The 22,366-nt window shown below is 38.5% G+C and overlaps 2 non-coding genes and 3 pseudogenes across 2 annotated transcripts; all 5 read right to left on the bottom strand.

The window, feature by feature from the left end:
* Nucleotides 1-2,651, bottom strand: LOC127566307 (large subunit ribosomal RNA; annotated as a pseudogene; the record flags this gene model as incomplete).
* A 354-nt stretch (nt 2,652-3,005) lies between these two features.
* Nucleotides 3,006-3,184, bottom strand: LOC117577504 (5.8S ribosomal RNA). The gene has a single exon (XR_004573262.1). It is a non-coding gene; the product is annotated as a 5.8S ribosomal RNA (ribosomal RNA).
* Nucleotides 3,185-3,759: 575 nt separating this feature from the next.
* LOC117577522 (small subunit ribosomal RNA) lies at nt 3,760-5,757 on the bottom strand. Its single transcript, XR_004573273.1, has one exon. It is a non-coding gene; the product is annotated as a small subunit ribosomal RNA (ribosomal RNA).
* Nucleotides 5,758-11,931: 6,174 nt separating this feature from the next.
* LOC117577489 (large subunit ribosomal RNA) lies at nt 11,932-21,526 on the bottom strand (annotated as a pseudogene).
* A 387-nt stretch (nt 21,527-21,913) lies between these two features.
* LOC117577516 (5.8S ribosomal RNA) lies at nt 21,914-22,066 on the bottom strand (annotated as a pseudogene).
* Between the last annotated feature and the right edge of the window lie 300 nt (nt 22,067-22,366).

The following is a 22,366-nucleotide window of genomic DNA, read 5'->3' on the forward strand; positions in this document are numbered from 1 at the left end:
AGGCATTTGGCTACCTTAAGAGAGTCATAGTTACTCCCGCCGTTGACCCGCGCTTACTTGAATTTCTTCACTTTGACATTCAGAGCACTGGGCAGAAATCACATTGTGTCAACACCCGCTAGGGCCATCACAATGCTTTGTTTTAATTAGACAGTCGGATTCCCCAAGTCCGTGCCAGTTCTGAATTGATTGTTAATTGATAATCGTTATAATTTAAAAGAACTAGCTGGTTGCCCAACTAGTATTCTTAAAAAATTTTAGCAAGAAAGTTCCACAATTGGCTACGTAACTAAACTATCCGGGGAACAAGAAACTACCATAAATGATAGAAACTCTATTTACCCAGAACGAGCACATAAACCATGTTATTGTTTCCCAATCAAGCCCGACTATCTCAATCTTCAGAGCCAATCCTTATCCGAAGTTACGGATCTAATTTGCCGACTTCCCTTACCTACATTATTCTATCGACTAGAGACTCTTCACCTTGGAGACCAGCTGCGGATATTGGTACGGCCTGTTGAGAAGTTTGCGTGTCCCCACCATAAATTTTCAAGGTCCGAGGAGAAAATATCGACACAACAGTATATGTCATGCTCTTCTAGCCCATCTACCATATCTCTCTGCGAAAGACTTCCATGGTAGTACGGCTATAAAACAGAAAAGAAAACTCTTCCGATATCTCTCGACGGCTTCTTTATGGTCGTTCCTGTTGCCAGGATGAGCACGAGGCCCATATTTAATAACAAACGGATACTCAACAGGTACGGAATTGGAACCGTATTCCCTTTCGTTCAAAATTATTCAAGTTTTTTAATTATGACAAAATATAAATTTTAGTTACTTTTTTTTACTTGAAAATTTTCGGCTTTCGCCTTGAACTTAGGACCGACTAACTCGTGATCAACCACTGTTCACACGAAACCCTTCTCCACTTCAGTCCTCCAAGGTCTCATTCGATTATTTGCTACTACCACCAAGATCTGTACCAATGACGGCTCCATGCAGGCTTACGCCAAACACTTCTAAGCACACCATTGTACCTTCCTACTCACTAAAGTTTCAAAATTTATATTACAAGTAATATAAATCATCTACTTTAGCGGTAATGTATAGGTATACAACTTAAGCGCCATCCATTTTAAGGGCTAGTTGCTTCGGCAGGTGAGTTGTTACACACTCCTTAGCGGATTTCGACTTCCATGATCACCGTCCTGCTGTTTTAAGCAACCAACGCCTTTCATGGTTTCTGAATGAGTTGTTAATTTGGGCACCGTAACATTACGTTTGGTTCATCCCACAGCGCCAGTTCTGCTTACCAAAAGTGGCCCACTGGGCACATTATATCATAACCTTAAACTTCATATCAAGAAAGTTAAGGTTCTTACCCATTTAAAGTTTGAGAATAGGTTAAGATCGTTTCGACCCTAAGGCCTCTAATCATTCGCTTTACCAGATAAGATTATTTTATACAACAGTTAAATGCACCAGCTATCCTGAGGGAAACTTCGGAAGGAACCAGCTACTAGATGGTTCGATTGGTCTTTCGCCCCTATACTCAATTCTGACAATCGATTTGCACGTCAGAACTGTTTCGGTCTTCCATCAGGGTTTCCCCTGACTTCAACCTGATCAAGTATAGTTCACCATCTTTCGGGTCACAGCATATATGCTCAAGGTACGTTCCAGTTAGAGGCATAAATAATATAAATATTATTATACATAACTATATAGAACGCCCCGGGATTGCGTTAATCAACTATAAATAGTTAAAAAACTAATCCAATAATATAGTCAAGTTAATTACGCTATTAGGTTTATATCCCAATAACTTGCACATATGTTAGACTCCTTGGTCCGTGTTTCAAGACGGGTCCCGAAGGTATCCTGAATCTTTCGCATTGTTAATCATACAAGTGCTTATAATAAACATAAAAATCAATGATAATCATGCCATTATATAATTCCGAAAAATTAACGCACTGTACTCATATAATCTATCAGCACTTTATCAAATTTTTGAAATTTATTTTATGTTAAAATGCAAGCACTCTAATTTAAATAAACTCTTATCAAAATTGTTTGATAAATTCCATACATGCTAATAGATTACAATGTCCTTATATGGAAAAAATGCACACTATCGTTATAATATTGATTAAATATTACAATTCTAATGATGAATTTTCCATAACGGATATTCAGGTTCATCGGGCTTAACCTCTAAGCAGTTTCACGTACTATTTAACTCTCTATTCAGAGTTCTTTTCAACTTTCCCTCACGGTACTTGTTTACTATCGGTCTCATGGTTATATTTAGTTTTAGATGGAGTTTACCACCCACTTAGTGCTGCACTATCAAGCAACACGACTCTTTGGAAACATCATCTAATAATCATTAACGTTATACGGGCCTGGCACCCTCTATGGGTAAATGGCCTCATTTAAGAAGGACTTAAATCGTTAATTTCTCATACTAGAATATTGACGTTCCATACACTGCATCTCACATTTGCCATATAGACAAAGTGACTTAGTGCTGAACTGATTTCTTTTCGCTCGCCGCTACTAAGAAAATCCTTGTTAGTTTCTTTTCCTCCCCTAATTAATATGCTTAAATTCAGGGGGTAGTCCCATATGAGTTGAGGTTGTTTAATTACACTTATAGACAATTCTCTGCCTATTTTGAAATATACTATTTTTTTCTTGAAGGTCCATAATATTCACAAAATTATTCTTTATACCATATTCGTTAATAAGAGGCAATTCTAGTTTATAAAATAATATATTTTATGCTAGACATTCCTCAATATTATTTGAAATGAATAAAGAACATATAATTCTTCAAATTTCTCATGCAACAGAGTTTTAGTATTTTCATTTATTAATTCATATTATGAATATCTTAAGCGAGAACTTTTTAGATTCACACTTATATTATCCAATAATATACAATGTGCTTAAAATTCCGAAAAATTTTAAACAACTTATTTAGCATAGTCTTACAACCCTCAACCATATGTAGTCCAAGCAGCACTAAAAAATTAATTAAAGTACATAACAGCATGGACTGCGATATGCGTTCAAAATGTCGATGTTCATGTGTCCTGCAGTTCACACGATGACGCACAGTTTGCTGCGTTCTTCATCGACCCATGAGCCGAGTGATCCACCGCTTAGAGTGATACAATTTTTTTTTTTTTATTTCATTACGTCAAGAATATTTTTATTGAAAGAAATTAAAAATACACACCATTTTACTGGCATATATCAATTCCTTCAATAAAAATTTTTTTTTTATACCTAAATAAATGTTGCGAAATGTCTTAGTTTTACATAATCGATAATAATAAGATATATGACAAGTATATTTTAGCTAAATTTATTTATTATGATCAACATATGTAAAGCGTTAACCTGCAAACAGGTACAACATTGTTTTTCTTTAGGTGTTGCGAACCAATGTATGCGCACTGGAATATGCACAATACATTTTGCAACGCATGTATATTATGGTACATATACACGCAGTTTTTTATTTTATCCAAAACACATAAAACACTCTTAATACAGTATATAATAATAATAATACATGACAAACGGTTTTTAGCTAATTTAAATTATTATATGTTGCATAATTGTATCTCATATGATTGAATAAAATATTTATATTTATTAGTTACATATTTATTAAATATTGCAATTCCCTAAAAGAGAAAAACAAATTTAATTTATTAACGGTTAGATGCATTAAAACAATAATGATCCTTCCGCAGGTTCACCTACGGAAACCTTGTTACGACTTTTACTTCCTCTAAATAATCAAGTTCGGTCAACTTTTGCGAAACAACCGCAACACACAAGGCGTCACAGTGATCACGTCCGGAGACCTCACTAAATAATTCAATCGGTAGTAGCGACGGGCGGTGTGCACAAAGGGCAGGGACGTAATCAATGCGAGTTAATGACTCACACTTACTGGGAATTCCAAGTTCATGTGAACAGTTTCAGTTCACAATCCCAAGCATGAAAGTGGTTCAGCGGTTTACCCGGACCTCTCGGTCTAGGAAATACACGTTGATACTTTCATTGTAGCGCGCGTGCAGCCCAGGACATCTAAGGGCATCACAGACCTGTTATTGCTCAATCTCATTATTGCTAGACGCAATTTGTCCATTTAAGAAGCTAGTGTCCTTATAATGGGACAAACCAACAGGTACGGCTCCACTTATATAAACACATTCAAACACAATAAACATTTTACTGCCACCATGAATGAAGGCTATATAAGCTTCAACACCATAATCCTGAAGATATCTATTTAATATATTTGAGTCTCGTTCGTTATCGGAATTAACCAGACAAATCACTCCACGAACTAAGAACGGCCATGCACCACCACCACCCATAGATTCGAGAAAGAGCTATCAATCTGTCTTACACACTTATGTTCGGACCTGGTAAGTTTTCCCGTGTTGAGTCAAATTAAGCCGCAGGCTCCACTCCTGGTGGTGCCCTTCCGTCAATTCCTTTAAGTTTCAGCTTTGCAACCATACTTCCCCCGGAGCCCAAAAGCTTTGGTTTCCCGGGAAGCGACTGAGAGAGCCATAAAAGTAGCTACACCCAATTGCTAGCTGGCATCGTTTATGGTTAGAACTAGGGCGGTATCTGATCGCCTTCGAACCTCTAACTTTCGTTCTTGATTAATGAAAACATCTTTGGCAAATGCTTTCGCTTAAGTTAGTCTTACGACGGTCCAAGAATTTCACCTCTCGCGTCGTAATACTAATGCCCCCAAACTGCTTCTATTAATCATTACCTCTTGATCTGAAAACCAATGAAAGCAGAACAGAGGTCTTATTTCATTATCCCATGCACAGAATATTCAGGCATTTGAAGCCTGCTTTAAGCACTCTAATTTGTTCAAAGTAATTGTACCGGCCCACAATAACACTCGATGAAGAGCACTAATGCAGGTTTTTAAATAGGAGGAACATATAAAAAAGTACAAGTACCTAATTATATATAAGAACTCCACCGGTAATACGCTTACATACATAAAGGTATAGTACTAACTACAATTGTAAGTTGCACTACCCGTATGAAGCACAAGTTCAACTACGAACGTTTTAACCGCAACAACTTTAATATACGCTATTGGAGCTGGAATTACCGCGGCTGCTGGCACCAGACTTGCCCTCCAATAGGTCCTTGTTAAAGGATTTAAAGTGTACTCATTCCAATTACAGGGCCTCGGATATGAGTCCTGTATTGTTATTTTTCGTCACTACCTCCCCGAGCTGGGAGTGGGTAATTTACGCGCCTGCTGCCTTCCTTAGATGTGGTAGCCGTTTCTCAGGCTCCCTCTCCGGAATCGAACCCTGATTCCCCGTTACCCGTTGCAACCATGGTAGTCCTAGATACTACCATCAAAAGTTGATAGGGCAGACATTTGAAAGATCTGTCGTCGGTACGAGACCATACGATCTGCATGTTATCTAGAGTTCAACCAGTGTAACGATCTTGCGATCGCTTGGTTTTAGCCTAATAAAAGCACACGTTCCAGAAGGTCCGTGTTTTAATTGCATGTATTAGCTCTAGAATTACCACAGTTATCCAAGTAACTGTTAACGATCTAAGGAACCATAACTGATATAATGAGCCTTTTGCGGTTTCACTATTAATTCGTGTGTACTTAGACATGCATGGCTTAATCTTTGAGACAAGCATATAACTACTGGCAGGATCAACCAGAATAATGTTCATTTCATTATGTAAATATATTTAAAATATAATTACATAAATCTTCAAATATGTAAAATACATGACAACTCACAAATATTTTTGAATAACAAACGATAATATTCAATAATTGTATATATATATATGTTATACTTGACATGTACTATACGAATGTGGCCATAATTAGATGGCATTCACGTTCGCTAGTTATAATTCACAATTGTTTTATATAAATATATATACTTATATATAAAATATATATGCATATAATCGTTCAAAAATATCATTTTATTTCAACTTACTAAATATATTATATCACACATGCATATTTATAATTTAAATTCAATTAATTGAAATAAAAAATTATTTTATTTTGATGACAAATTGATAATTTTATCTAATTCTGCATTTACGTGTAGACAATATTATATTAGTAAAAACCTCCGTCCACAATAGTGTCCTAGAGGATTTTTCAATTATTCACAAAATATTAATTCTTTAGCTACGAAACACCGTCTTCTTTTGAAAAAGACATTTAATACATTATATGCTTATATAATAGTAATAATTATATAACCATATAATAGTATCAATTTTTATATCGGATGAGACTAATAATTAATTAATAATAACATAATTATTACTTAATATGCAAACTGAAATATATGCATCCAATACATATATACGTGATGAGCACACACTGCCACCATGTATAGGTTTTGTGACACGTTTTCTACAATGCTCTTATTTTATTTAGTATTACCATCTAACGTATCTTTTTGTTGCACTAATTTAATAATACAACAGTAAAACTTCATTATTTTTAACTTTTTTAATCATATTGCCTTCTATATGATTATTTTCATATATTATTTATATATGACTTATGCCGGCAAGACTCACTCCATATACATAGTCATATATATTTCACTTGTGAAATTTTTCTCATATGACATGCCTGCTCGACATCACCACCCCTATATAGGTTTTGTGACACGTTTTCTCTACAACCAGCTCATTTTACTAAGGTATACCACCTAATGTATCTTTATGTTGCACTAATTTAATAATGCAACAGTAAAACTTCATTATTTTTAACTTTTTTAATCATATTGCCTTCTATATGATTATTTTCATATATTATTTATATATGACTTATGCCGGCAAGACTCACTCCATATACATAGTCATATATATATTTCACTTGTGAAATTTTTCTCATATGACATGCCTGCTCGACATCACCACCCCTATATAGGTTTTGTGACACGTTTTCTACAACCAGCTCATTTTACTAAGGTATACCACCTAATGTATCTTTATGTTGCACTAATTTAATAATGCAACAGTAAAACTTCATTATTTTTAACTTTTTTAATCATATTGCCTTCTATATGATTATTTTCATATATTATTTATATATGACTTATGCCGGCATGACACTCCATATAAATAGTCATATATATTTCACTTGTGAAATTTTTCTCATATGACATGCCTGCCCGACCTCACCACCCCTATATAGGTTTTGTGACACGTTTTCTACAATGCTCTTATTTTATTTAGTATTACCATCTAACGTATCTTTTTGTTGCACTAATTTAATAATACAACAGTAAAACTTCATTATTTTTAACTTTTTTAATCATATTGCCTTCTATATGATTATTTTCATATATTATTTATATATGACTTATGCCGGCAAGACTCACTCCATATACATAGTCATATATATTTCACTTGTGAAATTTTTCTCATATGACATGCCTGCTCGACATCACCACCCCTATATAGGTTTTGTGACACGTTTTCTACAACCAGCTCATTTTACTAAGGTATACCACCTAATGTATCTTTATGTTGCACTAATTTAATAATGCAACAGTAAAACTTCATTATTTTTAACTTTTTTAATCATATTGCCTTCTATATGATTATTTTCATATATTATTTATATATATGACTTATGCCGGCATGACACTCCATATAAATAGTCATATATATTTCACTTGTGAAATTTTTCTCATATGACATGCCTGCCCGACCTCACCACCCCTATATAGGTTTTGTGACACGTTTTCTACAATGCTCTTATTTTATTTAGTATTACCATCTAACGTATCTTTTTGTTGCACTAATTTAATAATACAACAGTAAAACTTCATTATTTTTAACTTTTTTAATCATATTGCCTTCTATATGATTATTTTCATATATTATTTATATATGACTTATGCCGGCAAGACTCACTCCATATACATAGTCATATATATTTCACTTGTGAAAATTTTCTCATATGACATGCCTGCTCGACATCACCACCCCTATATAGGTTTTGTGACACGTTTTCTACAACCAGCTCATTTTACTAAGGTATACCACCTAATGTATCTTTATGTTGCACTAATTTAATAATGCAACAGTAAAACTTCATTATTTTTAACTTTTTTAATCATATATTGCCTTCTATATGATTATTTTCATATATTATTTATATATGACTTATGCCGGCATGACACTCCATATAAATAGTCATATATATTTCACTTGTGAAATTTTTCTCATATGACATGCCTGCCCGACCTCACCACCCCTATATAGGTTTTGTGACACGTTTTCTACAATGCTCTTATTTTATTTAGTATTACCATCTAACGTATCTTTTTGTTGCACTAATTTAATAATACAACAGTAAAACTTCATTATTTTTAACTTTTTTAATCATATTGCCTTCTATATGATTATTTTCATATATTATTTATATATGACTTATGCCGGCAAGACTCACTCCATATACATAGTCATATATATTTCACTTGTGAAAAATTTTTCTCATATGACATGCCTGCTCGACATCACCACCCCTATATAGGTTTTGTGACACGTTTTCTACAACCAGCTCATTTTACTAAGGTATATCACCTAATGTATCTTTATGTTGCACTAATTTAATAATGCAACAGTAAAACTTCATTATTTTTAACTTTTTTTAATCATATTGCCTTCTATATGATTATTTTCATATATTATTTATATATGACTTATGCCGGCATTACACTCCATATACATAGACATATATATTTCACTTGTGAAATTTTTCTCATATGACATGCCTGCCCGACCTCACCACCCCTATATAGGTTTTGTGACACGTTTTCTACAACCCGCTCATTTTACTAAGGTCTACCACCTAATGTATCTTTATGTGGCACTATTTTAATAATACAACAGCAAAACTTCATTATTTTGTTATCAATAATTTGTATTAAATACTAGTACAATCGTAAATTGTTTAACATTGTTTAAAATTTTTGTCAAAGTTGAACTCATATCTCGGTAGAACCTTATATCATATGGCTGCAGTTCAATAAAAAATTCACCAAGTCCAAAAAATTTTTTTCTCAAGTTAAATTCAAAATCTTATCTCATTTTATTAAAAAACTGTATAAAATGATATATAAAAAGTTTTTTTCTACAATTTTCATATGTTGAAATTTTTTGTCAAAGTTGAACTCATATCTCGGTAGAACCTCATATCATATGGCTGTAGTTCAATAAAAAATTCACCAAGTCCAAAAAATTTTTTTCTCAAGTTAAATTAAAAATCTTATCTCATTATATTAATAAACAGTATAAAATGCTATTTAAAAAGTTTTTTTCTTCAATTTTCATATGTTGAAATTTTTTGTCAAAGTTGAACTCATATTTCGGTAGAACCTCATATCATATGGCTGAAGTTCAATAAAAAATTTACCAAGTCCAAAAAATTTACCAAGTCCAAAAATTTTTTTCTCAAGTTAAATTCAAAATCTTAATTCATTTTATTAAAAAACTATATAAAATGATATATATAAAAAGTTTTTTCTTCAATTTTCATATGTTGAAATTTTTTGTCAAAGTTGAACTCATATCTCGGTAGAACCTCATATCATATGGCTGCAGTTCAATAAAAAATTCACCAAGTCCAAAAAATTTTTTTCTCAAGTTAAATTCAAAATCGTATCTCATTATATTAATAAACTGTATAAAATGATATTTAAAAAGTTTTTTCTTCAATTTTCATATGTTGAAATTTTTTTCAATGTTGAACTCATATCTCGGTAGAACCTCATATCATATGGCTGAAGTTCAATAAAAAATTCACCAAGTCCAAAAAATCTTTTTCTCAAGTTAAATTCAAAATCTTATCTCATTATATTAATAAACTGTTTAAAATGATAATTAAAAAGGTTTTTCTTCAATTTTCATATGTTGAAATTTTTTGTCAAAGTTGAACTCATCTCTCGGTAGAACCTCATATCATATGGCTGCAGTTCAATAAAAAATTCACCAAGTCAAAAAAATCTTTTTCTCAAGTTAAATTCAAAATCTTATCTCATTATATTAATAAACTGTATAAAATGATATTTAAAAAGTTTTTTCTTCAATTTTCATATGTTGAAATTTTTTGTCATAGTTTGAACTCATCTCTCGGTAGAACCTCATATCATATGGCTGCAATTCAATAAAAAATTCACCAAGTCCAAAAAATTTTTTTCTCAAGTTAAATTCAAAATTGTATCTCATTTTATTAATAAACTGTATAAAATGATATTTAAAAAGTTTTTTCTTCAATTTTCATATGTTGAAATTTTTTGTCAAAGTTGAACTCATCTCTCGGTAGAACCTCATATCATATGGCTGCAGTTCAATAAAAAATTCACCAAGTCCAAAAAATCTTTTTCTCAAGTTAAATTCAAAATCTTATCTCATTATATTAATAAACAGTATAAAATGCTATTTAAAAAGTTTTTTCTTCAATTTTCATATGTTGAAATTTTTTGTCAAAGCTGAACTCATATCTCATGTCTTAATTTGTGCCACTAATATGATGGCGTTCTTTTGCTACCAAACACATAATTGTGTATGAAATAAATGCATACTTAAAATACGCAAGTATTCTGTTCATATAGATACATATACAAATGTATATATATTTTTTTATATCATGCATATTTTTAATTTTCGCCACTAATATGATGGCGTCCTTCTGGCTACCAAATTCATGTAATTGCGTACCAAATAAATGTATATTTAAAATACACAAGTATTTTGTACACATAGATATACCATGCATATTTTTAATTTTCGCCACTAATATGATGGCGTCCTTCTGGCTACCAAATAAATATATATAACTAACGCTTACTAAATAAATGCATATTTAAAATATACAAGTATTTTGTACACATAGATATACTATGCATATTCTTAATTTTCGCCACTAATATAATGGCGTTCCTTTTGCTACCAAATAAATATATATAACCAACGCATAATAAATAAATGCATATATAAAATACGCAAGTATTTTGTACACATAGATATACTATGCATATTCTTGATTTTCGCCACTAATATAATGGCGTTCCTTTTGCTACCAAATAAATATATATAACCAACGCATAATAAATAAATGCATATATATATGCAAGTATTTTGTATACATAGATATACTATGCATATTCTTAATTTTCGCCACTAATATATGGCGTTCCTTTTGCTACCAAATAAATATATACAACTAACGCATACTAAATAAATGCATATTTAAAATACGCAAGTATTTTGTACACATAGATATACTTTGCATATTCTTAATTTTCGCCACTAATATATGACGTTCCTTTTGCTACCAAATAAATATATATAACCAACGCATTATAAATAAATGCATATATAAAATACGCAAGTATTTTGTACACATAGATATACTATGCATATTCTTAATTTTCGCCACTAATATAATGGCGTTCCTTTTGCTACCAAATAAATATATATAACCAACGCATAATAAATAAATGCATATATAAAATATGCAAGTATTTTGTATACATAGATATACTTACTATGCATATTATTAATTTTCGCCACTAATATAATGGCGTTCCTTTTGCTACCAAAAATAAATATATATAACTAACGCATACTAAATAAATGCATATTTAAAATACACAAGTATATTTTGTACACATAGATATATTATTTATTTATATATATATATATATTTATATATTATATAAATTTTCTTCTTATATGCGTAATTGTATAACACATAATTAATAATTATGCATACAATTTTGCATATTTATATATATAAATATATATATAATATTTTTTTTTATATATGCCTTAAACATATATATTTTATCGAATCGTCAAGCAAAGGATAAGCTTCAGTGGATCGCAGTATGGCAGCTGCTCAACCACTTACAACACCTTGCCTGTTATAAAAGTCGTTTACAATTGATTCAAGGCTTTGTCATTGTATTAAATAATGTTTTAATATATAACTAGCGCGGCACCAGGTGATCGAAGATCCTCCCAATTTACTATGTTATATGTAACATTGGCATCACATCCATCGTCGTCTATTAAATGAATAATAAACTTTTAATGGTTTAGAAGCCATACAATGCAAATTGCCCCTTATTTATCATTGCAGTCCAGCACGGATACGACCTTAGAGGCGTTCAGGCATAATCCAACGGACGTAGCGTCATACCACTGTTCGCTCGAACAAGTATTGTGCCATTGGTCCGTACCTGCGGTTCCTCTCGTACTACGCAGGAATGCTGTCGCAACAACGTTTTGTCATTAGTAGGGTAAAACTAACCTGTCTCACGACGGTCTAAACCCAGCTCACGTTCCCTTGCATGGGTGAACAATCCAACGCTTGGTGAATTTTGCTTCACAATGATAGGAAGAGCCGACATCGAAGGATCAAAAAGCGACGTCGCTATGAACGCTTGGCCGCCACAAGCCAGTTATCCCTATGGTAACTTTTCTGACACCTCTTGTTAAAAACTCTTTAAACCAAAAGGATCGATAGGCCGAGCTTTTGCTGTCCCTGTGTGTACTGAACACCGAGATCAAGTCAGCATTTGCCCTTTTGCTCTATGTGTGGTTTCTGTCCGCACTGAGCTGGCCTTGGGACACCTCCGTTATTATTTGAGAGATGTACCGCCCCAGTCAAACTCCCTACCTGGCAATGTCCTTGAATTGGATCATACCTGAGTAATTGGAGTTATACCAAATTTTTAATTTAAGAACACATAAATGCACTCTCTCATTAATGAATTTGTTTGCGATTATATAACAAACTCGTGATACTTTGATCAAGAAGCTTGCATCAAACCCAATACCATAAGATATATAAATATATCCGTATAATGGCTAGGAAATGATACACGTTCCATTTAATCAAGTAAGTAAGGAAACAATAAGAGTAGTGGTATTTCATTGTCGATACTAAACCGAAATTTAATATCTCCCACTTATTCTACACCTCTTATGTCTCCTTACACTGCCAGATTAGAGTCAAGCTCAAAAGGGTCTTCTTTCCCCGCTAATTATTCCAAGCCCGTTCCCTTGGCTGTGGTTTCGCTAGATAGTAGATAGGGACATAAATTCCGGTGTTTTACGTGTGCACCTGTCACAAGTGACTTATCACACGGTGCCCGAGCACAGGGATCAATTTAAGCATGATCAGCGCCCCCTTGGAATTCACCGCAGGTACACATTTGAAGAGCCAGTTGTTTGGACTGGACACTTCCTCCTGTGTGGGGAGCGAGGCCCACCTAAAACCTCTGCCGATCTGTGGTTCACGGCAACCGGTTGTATTACGCAACTCCACGTCGAGCACTCCGCTCTCTCCGCATTTGGATATAAACCACAGCCACCACGATGCTCCCGAAGGGCCACAACCCGTGCCAGGACGGACAAAAGTCCGCGGGCACCTGGCTCCCGTGGTACCAGAAGACCTCCGGTCAGGTTTCGTACCACAAGGGTACTACCAATTTAACTCCAAACAGTTAGCGTTGGTGACGCACCTCGAGAATCGCTTCGTACGATAAGTGGAGGTCCACTGTGGTGAAATTCTAAGACCCGTCATCCACACGGGTGAGGCCAGTTTTAGCTTTTCAGCTCGGGACTGACAGCCCAAAAAGAAATTATCCGTTTAGTCGCCTCATACGACAAGCAGGAAGCTGTGGAGGAATTCTAAGACCCGCCAACCACACGGGTGATGCAGTTTTAGCCATTCAGCTCGGGACTGCCGGCCCATTCGTCGCCTCCTGGTACAACAATTGCCGACGCCTTGTGAACACGGCATCGGCAAATGTTTGCAATAGCTGCATCCTCTCCTGTGTCGCCACCGCTCCAGAAACCCTCCAGACGCCATGCAGGTATTCGATCCCAAGTCCATCGAGGTGACGCAAATCTGCATATATGGGGCATACACACAGAACGTGCAGCGCATCTTCGCTATCCGCACCGCATAGACATGCAGGCGTTCCGCTTAGACGTCTCTCATGCAGAAATGCATTCAGCGATCCATGGCCTGTCAGCAGGAATCCAGCACGTAGGCTGAAACCGAAGTCTCGCCTGCTGAAGACGAACCCAGCATCCGGGATAAAAAGATGAGTCACCCGGCCGGGTTCATCACCATTATCCCATCTGCTTTGCCACTCCTGCAGCATACGGTCGTCCAGCATCGCCATCTTCTGCTTGTGATTAAGACCCGACAGATCTTGACCAAACAGCCAGTCGCTCTCCTCCAGCGGGTGATCGCGCTTGAGTTTGAAACTAATTGCCAATTTCTTGGCAGCCAGATCAAACGGGGGAACACCAGCAAGAACTTGCAGTGCCACAGTGGACACTGTACGGCACACCGGTAGGTATCCAAGAAGGATGCGCCTTTGGCAGGACAATAGGTGCCTCCTGGCCCTTACTAGTCTCATCGCCGTGGCATACCACACTGAGGCACCAAATAGCGCACAAGGCACCATGAGTCCAGTGTAAATGGTCCGCTTGGCACGGGGACTGATCCCCCAGTCGACCCGTAGTACGCGTGCCAAAACACCAACGACTCCGCTCAGCCGATCACGTAAAGACGCGATATGCGGGTTGAAATTCAACCGCTCGCCGACCGTGATGCCCAGATACCGGTATTTGTCAGCGTAGGGCAAGCTTGCTCCAGCAAACCGTACCCCAGGCCGCCTATTAGCCGATAATTGGCCTTTCAGCAACATGACAGCCGTCTTACTGGTGGAGACGGACACGCCTACCTCTGTTCCCCAAGCTCCTACGATGGACATGTACTCCGCTCCTTTCGACTCCAGATCGTTTCGGGAGTTTCCCTCAACGAGAAGCAGCAAGTCGTCTGCATACGCGCTCAGTTTGCACAAAGGCTCCAAGCGCCGAAGAAGCACGTCCATCATGAGGTTCCAAATGAATGGACCACTGATGGAACCCTGTGGGCAACCTCTGGTCACCAGCACAGATGCTTCCTCGTATCTGCTGACGATGCACGCACTCCTGCCAGAGAAGAAGCTTCGCCACAAGCTGGCTTCTCGGCAGCCTGAGTCGATCAGCCGGCGTAGCACAGCATCCCACTCCACGTGGTCAAATGCTCCTTTGAAATCCACGAAGATTCCGAGTACATATCTTGCCGGGCTGGCGTCGACAGTACTCTTCACGTGTCTCCAGGCATCCTCCACACAGCGTCCAGGTTGAAATCCAAATTGCCATCTGCAGCCCTCCGGGAGCATGTCCTTCATTCGGCTGACCATGATACCCTCGAGCACCTTACAAAGACTGGTAGCAGACATATACCACGATAAGAGCCAGGATCGCTCCTGTCCTTATCGGGCCCCTTGAGAAGTGGCACAACGCGCGGGCGTTTCCACTCAGAAGGGAAATGTCCTTCGGCTAAACAGCGGGAATACAACGCTGTAAGATGCTGCGGAATAGCACGCCAAACCTCTTTACAGATCACTCCAGTGATGCCGTCCATGCCAGGCGAGCGTCTGCTCCGTAGCCTGGCGACACAAGCACTCACTTCGTACTCGTCGAGTGTGGGCGGAAGCACATCTGGGATGGCAATCGGTGCATTCGACTCCGCAACGGGGAAAAAGTTACGGAGGAGCACTTTCGCACAGTCGTGCCATGTTACGACTGGCTCGCCATTTACCCGTAGGCAGCCCAGCTCGGAATTCCGTTTGTGACGTCGGCAAATCCTGTAGACATGCCCCCAGGGGTCATCCCGATTATCTCCAACGAAGCGACGCCAGTTGTCCTCCTTTGCCGACAGAATAAGCTTCTTGTACTGACCCACGGAGATCCGCAGGTCGGTAGCAAGTCGCCCTGCTTCATCGCTGCCACGACGACGAGCATTCTGTAGCCGCCGCCTCAGTCTCCTGACCTCTCGGCGCTTCGTACTGAGGTTGGCATTCCACCAGACCACTTTCCGAACGGCTCTCGGCTGCCTGCGTCCAAATACATGGTCGCATACACTGTGAACCAGTGCACGCGTTGCAGACACCTGGTCATCAATGGACATCTCCGTGTAGTCCTGCGGGAATTCCTCAAGCTTGCATACAAGCTCACCACGGAACGACTGCCAACGTGCATTGGAGAGTTCCAGGACGGAACAGGAGCATCGCTCTCAACTGTGTCTCTGGGGTCTCGCGTCACCTCAACACAAATCGTGTTGTGGTCACTGAGGTCCCACTCGTCCACTCTCCAGTCATATGCGGCCCACATAAGCGCTGCTTCGTTGGCAATCGTGACGTCGATATCACTCTGTCCGCGGTGATTATCGAACGTATACAAACTACTGACCTCATTTAGCACGCCGGCTCGGGATTCTAGAATCCATTCGGTCAGCAGCTCACCCCTTCGGCGGTTCAAGTCGCCACGAGCACGCTCGAGCGATTTGCTGAACCACAAGGGGGACACTGCATTCGCATCCAAGCCACAGATAACCGGATTGCTACCAGCCAGTAGTAGCACGGCATCTAGATACGCAAGGTACGGTTCCAAATCAGTGTTGTATTGGCAGTACACGGAGCTCAGGAAGATTGAGCCAAATCTTCCAGTGACACTCACGCATACGCCAAAGTCCGTGATGAGCGACTCAATAGGCATACAGATGGCATCCGGGTCGTCCAAAAAGATGGCAGCCTTCAAACGCCGATCAGCAAACACACGCATCCCGGCTGGAATGCCCGTAATGCCGTGTCTTTTGTCGACGTATGGTTCCTGCACCAAAGCGAACATGTGGCGGGAGTCTCGCACCCGAGTTGCAAACTCAACGGTAGCGGCTCGACCTCGACCACAATTAGCTTGGATGAAGCTAAACATTTTAATGTCTAGCTTGCACCCTTGCTAAGACCGCACCATATATTGGGCACGTCTCCGACAGCATGTAATGCCCGGAGGGAAGCCCCTTGAAACGGCAGTTTCGGCAGTCCACCGGGCTAGCACATTTCAACGCTACATGGCCGGTCTGCCCGCATTGGCGGCATACTTCGTTTTTCAATCGGCATTGTGAAACCTTGTGGTCGAATCCCACACAGCGATGACACGCGTATGTTCGGACGAGCGACCTACAGCGGAAGGAAAACCACTTGATGTAGACCCGTCCGGTCTTATCAAGCACCGCTTGCGCCTTTTCGTCACATTCTAGTGTCAGATTGATTCTGACACCGTCAGTGACCGACCACGGCTTCGACGCCATATGCACCATCTTCTTGAAGGCCGACGGCGAGAACTCCTCCTTGAAGTGGTTCTCATAGAGCTCGTCCATGAAGACTTCCGGTAGAATCGCTGTGTCCACGTCGAACACGGTGACTTTCGACCTCACTCCACGGTTGCGCTCAACCTCCAGACCGACCTCGTTGAACTTCGCGTTGGCCACCACTTTTTTGATTTCACTTCTTGACGGCGTACGAATGACGGCGCCACCGCGCTTCAATTCACGGATTTCGTGAACCCTAACGCCCAGAGCTGGAGCAACTTGGCTCATTACCTTATCGGCAATCTCCTTGCCCGACACTGTCGGGTCCTTGCTCGTCACCACAGCCGACCACGTTTCCACGGGCTTCTTGGCTGCAGGAGCATTTCGAGGTGCGGCAATCGGGGCAACGCCGGAGACAGCTCTGGTGCCAGCACCACTCGTACTTGGGGCCGTAAAGGGCGCAGCAGCTGGTTGGCACAACGCAACCTTCGTCTCCAAAACGGCGTTTCGCACAACTAGCGCGGTCACCAGCTCGCCAAGCCGGGCAGTTGCCTCCAAAACGGCGATGGCCGCTTCCGGCGCCATTCCAGCGCGCAGCACAGCGGACCTCACCGTCTGGTCTACACCCGCCAGCTGAGCCAATACGGCATCAGACCCTTCCTTCACCACACTGGCAGCAACAAAATTACCAGCAGGAGCTGGACAGGCAGGCCCGCTCATTCGGGCGATAGCCTCCACCGTAGCGGGTGCAGGGGCGGCAGTAGCAGCAGCAACTCCATCGGCGACTCCAGCGGCGGTTCCAGCAGCGGTTCCAGCGGCGGCTCCAGCGGCGGATCCAGTGGCGACATCGTTGACGGCTGCTCCATCGGCGTTGGCTCCAATGAAGGAGACAGCCAGCCGCTTGGCAGAGGAGGCATCGTCGCTCGCAACCAAGATGGGCGACGATACAGCCCTATTCCGCGCCCGTCTGCTCCTTTTCTCTTTCACTTTTGGGCGATCCTCTGAAATGGACATTTCAGACTCGCTACACACACTCGACATTCCGCGCATTTTATTGTTCATCACAACAACCGCAGAAGAAATACTGCAAGCAGTAAAACCCAAGCAGTGCAACCAGTACACTTGTGGCAAGCAGTGTACTCAGTGTAAGGTCCAAATTAACAAGCTTTTGTCCGTGACAAAAACTGTGAGCTTTTCTCAACTTTCTTATTTTCTTCTTCTTCTTTTATTGCTATTCACTGAAAGAACTAGGACTAGAACTAGAACTAGAACTAGAACTAGAACTTTTCACGCACGTGGTATTAATTTTCCACAAAAGAAATTAAATTTCTCGGAAAATCTAAGTGTCACTGTCACTATTTTCTATCCAAATTATTGCGTTTAGGTTCCCGCACGGGACACACTAAATTCCGTCTTTGTCGGCACTGTTTTTATCGTGTTACGCGATTTTCGTACGGAGCGCACGGGACGCACGTCTGCTCACTTCGGAAGTTCGTTCGCAACTGAGTAGATAGGGACAGTAGGAATCTCGTTAATCCATTCATGCGCGTCACTAATTAGATGACGAGGCATTTGGCTACCTTAAGAGAGTCATAGTTACTCCCGCCGTTGACCCGCGCTTACTTGAATTTCTTCACTTTGACATTCAGAGCACTGGGCAGAAATCACATTGTGTCAACACCCGCTAGGGCCATCACAATGCTTTGTTTTAATTAGACAGTCGGATTCCCCAAGTCCGTGCCAGTTCTGAATTGATTGTTAATTGATAATCGTTATAATTTAAAAGAACTAGCTGGTTGCCCAACTAGTATTCTTAAAAATTTTAGCAAGAAAGTTCCACAATTGGCTACGTAACTAAACTATCCGGGGAACAAGAAACTACCATAAATGATAGAAACTCTATTTACCCAGAACGAGCACATAAACCATGTTATTGTTTCCCAATCAAGCCCGACTATCTCAATCTTCAGAGCCAATCCTTATCCCGAAGTTACGGATCTAATTTGCCGACTTCCCTTACCTACATTATTCTATCGACTAGAGACTCTTCACCTTGGAGACCAGCTGCGGATATTGGTACGGCCTGTTGAGAAGTTTGCGTGTCCCCACCATAAATTTTCAAGGTCCGAGGAGAAAATATCGACACAACAGTATATGTCATGCTCTTCTAGCCCATCTACCATATCTCTCTGCGAAAGACTTCCATGGTAGTACGGCTATAAAACAGAAAAGAAAACTCTTCCGATATCTCTCGACGGCTTCTTTATGGTCGTTCCTGTTGCCAGGATGAGCACGAGGCCCATATTTAATAACAAACGGATACTCAACAGGTTACGGAATTGGAACCGTATTCCCTTTCGTTCAAATTATTCAAGTTTTTTAATTATGACAAAATATAAAATTTTAGTTACTTTTTTTTACTTGAAAATTTTCGGCTTTCGCCTTGAACTTAGGACCGACTAACTCGTGATCAACCACTGTTCACACGAAACCCTTCTCCACTTCAGTCCTCCAAGGTCTCATTCGATTATTGCTACTACCACCAAGATCTGTACCAATGACGGCTCCATGCAGGCTTACGCCAAACACTTCTAAGCACACCATTGTACCTTCCTACTCACTAAAGTTTCAAAATTTATATTACAAGTAATATAAATCATCTACTTTAGCGGTAATGTATAGGTATACAACTTAAGCGCCATCCATTTTAAGGGCTAGTTGCTTCGGCAGGTGAGTTGTTACACACTCCTTAGCGGATTTCGACTTCCATGATCACCGTCCTGCTGTTTTTAAGCAACCAACGCCTTTCATGGTTTCTGAATGAGTTGTTAATTTGGGCACCGTACATTACGTTTGGTTTCATCCCACAGCGCCAGTTCTGCTTACCAAAGTGGCCCAACTGGGCACATTATATCATAACCTTAAACTTCATATTCAGAAAGTTAAGGTTCTTACCCATTTAAAGTTTGAGAATAGGTTAAGATCGTTTCGACCCTAAGGCCTCTAATCATTCGCTTTACCAGATAAGATTATTTTATACAACAGTTAAATGCACCAGCTATCCTGAGGGAAACTTCGGAAGGAACCAGCTACTAGATGGTTCGATTGGTCTTTCGCCCTATACTCAATTCTGACAATCGATTTGCACGTCAGAACTGTTTCGGTCTTCCATCAGGGTTTCCCCTGACTTCAACCTGATCAAGTATAGTTCACCATCTTTCGGGTCACAGCATATATGCTCAAGGTACGTTCCAGTTAGAGGCATAAATAATATAAATATTTATTATACATAACTATATAGAACGCCCCGGGATTGCGTTAATCAACTATAAATAGTTAAAAAACTAATCCCAATAATAGTCAGTTAATTACGCTATTAGGGTTTATATCCCAATAACTTGCACACATATGTTAGACTCCTTGGTCCGTGTTTCAAGACGGGTCCGAAGGTATCCTGAATCTTTCGCCATTTGTTAATCATACAAGTGCTTATAATAAACATAAAAATCAATGATAATCATGCCATTATATAATTCCGAAAAATTAACGCACTGTACTCATATAACTCTATCAGCACTTTATCAAATTTTTGAAATTTATTTTATGTTAAAATGCAAGCACTCTAATTTAAATAAACTCTTATCAAAATTGTTTGATAAATTCCATACATGCTAATAGATTACAATGTCCTTATATGGAAAAATGCACACTATCGTTATAATATTGATTAAATATTACAATTCTAATGATGAATTTTCCATAACGGATATTCAGGTTCATCGGGCTTAACCTCTAAGCAGTTTCACGTACTATTTAACTCTCTATTCAGAGTTCTTTTCAACTTTCCCTCACGGTACTTGTTTACTATCGGTCTCATGGTTATATTTAGTTTTTAGATGGAGTTTACCACCCACTTAGTGCTGCACTATCAAAGCAACACGACTCTTTGGAAACATCATCTAATAATCATTAACGTTATACGGGCCTGGCACCCTCTATGGGTAAATGGCCTCATTTAAGAAGGACTTAATCGTTAATTTCTTCATACTAGAATATTGACGTTCCATACACTGCATCTCACATTTGCCATATAGACAAAGTGACTTAGTGCTGAACTGATTTCTTTTCGCTCGCCGCTACTAAGAAAATCCTTGTTTAGTTTCTTTTCCTCCCCTAATTTAATATGCTTAAATTCAGGGGGTAGTCCCATATGAGTTGAGGTTGTTTAATTACACTTATAGACAATTCTCTGCCTATTTTTGAAAATATACTATTTTTTTTCTTGAAGGTCCATAATATTCACAAAATTATTCTTTATACCATATTCGTTAATAAGAAGGCAATTCTAGTTTATAAAATATAATATATTTTATGCTAGACATTCCTCAATATTATTTGAAATGAATAAAGAACATATAATTCTTCAATTTCTCATGCAACAGAGTTTTAGTATTTTTCATTTATTAATTCATATAATGAATATCTTAAGCGAGAACTTTTTAGATTCACACTTATATTATCAATAATATACAATGTGCTTAAAATTCCGAAAAAATTTTTAAACAACTTATTTAGCATAGTCTTACAACCTCAAACCATATGTAGTCCAAGCAGCACTAAAAAATTAATTAAAGTACATAACAGCATGGACTGCGATATGCGTTCAAAATGTCGATGTTCATGTGTCCTGCAAGTTACACGATGACGCACAGTTTGCTGCGTTCTTCATCGACCCATGAGCCGAGTGATCCACCGCTTAGAGTGATACAATTTTTTTTTATTTCATTACGTCAAGAATATTTTTATTGAAAGAAATTAAAAATACAACCATTTTACTGGCATATATCAATTCCTTCAATAAAATTTTTTTTTTTATACCTAAATAAATGTTGCGAAATGTCTAGTTACATAATCGATTAATAAATAGATATATGACAAGTATTATTTTAGCTAAATTTATTTATTATGATCAACATATGTAAGCGTTAACCTGCAAACAGGCCTCAACATTGTTTTTTTTTTCTTTAGTGTTGCGAACCAATGTATGCGCACTGGAATAATGCA

The sequence above is a fragment of the Drosophila albomicans genome, unplaced genomic scaffold (assembly GCF_009650485.2).
Source record: "Drosophila albomicans strain 15112-1751.03 unplaced genomic scaffold, ASM965048v2 utg000319l_pilon, whole genome shotgun sequence".
Classification (NCBI taxonomy): Eukaryota; Metazoa; Arthropoda; class Insecta; order Diptera; family Drosophilidae; genus Drosophila; species Drosophila albomicans.